Source organism: Pinus tabuliformis, chromosome J (genome assembly GCF_031772625.1).
Source record: "Pinus tabuliformis cultivar Carrire ecotype Pingquan chromosome J, CPIR1, whole genome shotgun sequence".
In the NCBI taxonomy this organism is placed as follows: Eukaryota; Viridiplantae; Streptophyta; class Pinopsida; order Pinales; family Pinaceae; genus Pinus; species Pinus tabuliformis.
In genome coordinates this window covers 1,358,359,069-1,358,362,921 of record NC_142295.1, presented here as the reverse complement: position 1 = coordinate 1,358,362,921, position 3,853 = coordinate 1,358,359,069, and the positions used below count along the sequence as shown (strand labels likewise).

General features: G+C 36.2%; 1 pseudogene; it reads left to right on the top strand.

Annotated features, from left to right (window-relative positions):
- Positions 1–215: 215 nt before the first annotated feature.
- LOC149232432 (ubiquitin-activating enzyme E1 1-like) lies at positions 216–3,591 on the top strand (annotated as a pseudogene).
- The last annotated feature ends 262 nt before the right edge of the window (positions 3,592–3,853 follow it).

Sequence of the window (3,853 nt, the reverse complement as noted above, 5' to 3'; positions counted from 1 at the left end):
TCTTATGCTTCTGAGAAAATTCCTTTTATAAGATTTTACTTAAGATGAGATCTGATTAGTTTTGACAAAGTCTGATTTAACTAAGAAATAATATAAACCGAAAATGCATAGTGCTCAAGATTAACCATGCCTTTATTATCCTACAACTAACTATTAAGACTAGCTATAAATGATTGCCAGATGTGGCACATCAGTTCTTCACAGTTTTAGCAAAAATGACCCCACCTTCTCAACAAGGGGTGGGAAGCTATGTTCAAAAGAAACCTGGGACAACCGTTTTTCCTAAGAAGGTAGTTGGCTTTGGTGCCCAACAAGATACGTCATAGTCTGCTACTACAGGTCTAGTAGTGTGTCTTCCTCCAACAACTGCTGAAAATCCATAATTTTATCAGGTGCATGGGAAATGTGAACTTCCTCTTCCAGAATAGGAGGTTCATAGGGCTTGAGATTATTAACATTATCCACATTGTGGAGGCAATGCTGGCAAGGAAAATCTAAATGACATGCATTCACACCAACCTGCTTGAGAATAGTACAGGGACTATAGTAGATGCGCTTGAGTTTATGATGTCACTTCCCCTTAAGACACAGTTTATCTAGATAAAATTAGACTCAGTCACCTATGTAAAATTGTACAAACAATTGATGTCTATTATGGAGTTATTTGTAGCAAGGCGAGGGAGTGTGAAGAGCATCAGATACTTGGGAATGGGTGCGATCCAATTTCTAAAGAAAGGAGGATGCCTTGTGCTGCTTCTTGCATTGGTGATGGGAGACAACTGGAGGAAGAGAGTTGGGAAGCTTGTATGGGGCCAACCACTAGTAACCATAACAACCTGATTATAATTATGTTGTAGGACATGCAAATAATAATTGCACTGTTTATTTTTGGTGTAGTGAACACAAAGGGCTTGTAACAGGCTGCAATTTATTACTTAGGTTTGAACATTTGGTTTTTGTCCTGGAGTGATTTATAGCAAGCCTAGGGGGTGTGAATATCATCAAATACGTTGTGGATGCAAGCTAATTTCTAAACAAAGAAGGATGCCTTGTGCTGCTTCTTGTGTTGGTGATGGGAGACAACTGAAGGAAGAGAGATGGGTACCATGTAAGGGCCAACCACTGGTAACCATAACAACCTGATTATAAATATGCATGGAAAGAAGAATCCCACTATTTATTTTTGGTGTAGAAACACATAGGCCTTGTACCAAACTGCAATTTATTACTTTTGTCTACCCATTTATTCATTTGCAAATGAAAGGCAGTAGAGAAATGAAGCTGACAACCCAATAACTGTTGAAATATCTTCCAAAAGGTGTTGCGGAAAATAATCATGTGAGAGAAAACCTTTGCATATAAGTCTTCAGGGAAGGATTTCACAGTTGATATTGTTTTACATGCCTGATTGTCCCAATTCTCTCTTTCCTCCATTGTTTCTTGAAGAGACAGGTAGTCTTATGCTAGTTTGTTGTTTATGTATTGTTATCAGAAATCATATAAATTATCTTTTCCCTTACATCAATTTTTTTGTAAGTGTATTCAAACATTTTGCAAGTGGTTCCCATCAAGTGTTGAATCCCATGGTAGCTATGTTTGGTGGAATCGTTGGGTAGGAGGTTGTGAAATCTTGTTATGGCAACTTTCATCCACTTTTGCAAGTTTTATTTCTTTGGCACCCTACTTACTCTTTTTATGTATTTCTCTTAAATATCAAAGGAAGTGTACCCTTTTATATAGGCAATGAAGGGCAAGGTAGAAGAGCATTCAATTATTTATTGTCTAATATCAATTTCTATATTCCTACTTGTGCAGTTATTCTATTTCGATTCATTGGAATATCTTCCTGTAGAACCCCTTGGGCCAGAGGATGTGAGACCTTTGAATAGTCATTATGATGCTTAGATTTCTATATTTTGAAAAAATGTGCATAAAAAGCTGGAAGATGAAAAATTATTTCTTGTGGGGGATGGTGCTTTGGATGTGAGCTTCTAAAGAAATTAGCCTCATAGGAGCCAGGGAAAGAAAACTATAAAAGATGATAACATTATTGAGAAGAGAAATATTAGTAGACATTTCCTCTTTCAGGATTGGAATATTGGGTAGGCAAAGTCAAGAGTGGCAGCATCAACAGCCAATGCAATCAACCCACATTTGCAGGTTCAAGCAATGGATAATCGTGTGAGCCTAGATATCAAAAATGTCTTTGGCGATTCCTTCTAGAATGGTGAGGTTGATGTTGTTTTGAATACTATGGACAATGTCAATGTCATGTTGTATGTAGATTCAAGGTGTGTTTAGTTCTAGAAGCCATTGCTAGTTTGGAACACTGGGAACCAAGTGCAACACCCAAATGGTTATCCCTCACTTGACTGAGAAGTATGGAGCATCACGAGACCCCCCTAAAAAGCACGCACCCATGTGCATGCTTCATTCATTTCCACGTCATATTCACCATTGTCTCACATGGGAAAGGTCTGAATTTGAAGATCTCTTAGACAAAACTCCAACTGAAGCAAACACTTTTATTTTAAAATTAGAAGAATACATAGTAGAAATCAAGTTTGCAAGGGATACTAAGGCCCGAGAACTTCTAGAGTCTAATGTCGATTGTTTGGTTTCACACAAAAGTCTAACATTTAAAGATTGCGTCTCTTGGGCTAGAATCAAGTAAGTAATTAAATACCCTTTGCTTCCCTTTCCATGATTATATACTTTTCATTTCCATCATACATTGCAACAATCTTAGCACAATTTACTATTTACAAAAAGATCAAATTTCAATAAACTAGATTTGCAAATCACTAACTCATTTGAGGATTCAAGTTTGAGGATTTCTTTTTCAAATCGTGTAAAGCAACTTACTTTTAACTTCCATGAGGATGCAACTACAAGAAAAGGTGCACCATTCTAGTCTTCTCCCAAGTGTTTCCCAAAGCCCCTCCACCTTTCTTCCCATGATCTCAGTCATATGTCCCCGATTCTTACAACCTCCATTTTAAAATCTAATACATATGCCATTCCCATTCCCGATTGGATTTCAAATCCAAATTCAAGCAGATTGGCACATGTGGTTGATAAAGTGCATATTCCAGTTTTCGAGCCAAAAGAAGGGGTGAAGATTGTCACAAATGAGAAAGCTACATATGTGAACCTTTCTTCTACATTGTATGATGATGATGATGATGAACTGATTGACAAATTAATCACCACACTGCAACATGGTGTTCAAAATCTACCTTCAGGCTTTCACATGAATCCTATTAAGTTTGAAAAGGTATTCTCTAACTTTCCTCATTAATGATCCCTATTATCCTCTACTAATTACATAGCTTCTCCTCCCTTAAATAAAATATTTCAATTCAACATTATCCATTGGAAGAAAACTCAATCTAAAATTTTGGTTGTTGCTTCATTGCAATGCAAGATGATCATACAAATTATCACATGGATCTTATCATTGGACTTGCTAATATGTGAGCAAGGAACTATAGCATACCTCAGGTGGATAAGCTCAAGGCCATACTTCTTACTACCTTAAGTGTCATACTTCTTATGAGCACTATGCATGAGATAATAAAACCAATATAACCACCATTTTCTACACAAATTGGCAAAACTCTTCTTAGACCAGAGTTGCACAATTACATGGGATATTGCTTACAACTATATTTAATGACCTTTTAAAGTCATATGGGAAATCCATTTTCAACAACAATTGGGATGAACATTAATAGCATAACATATGAACAAGATTGATAATTTTAAGTCTTATGTATGTAAATTATTTTACAACAGAATATCAAATCCTTTTTATTAAGAAAGTATCATAGTTGAATAACAATCAATTTGC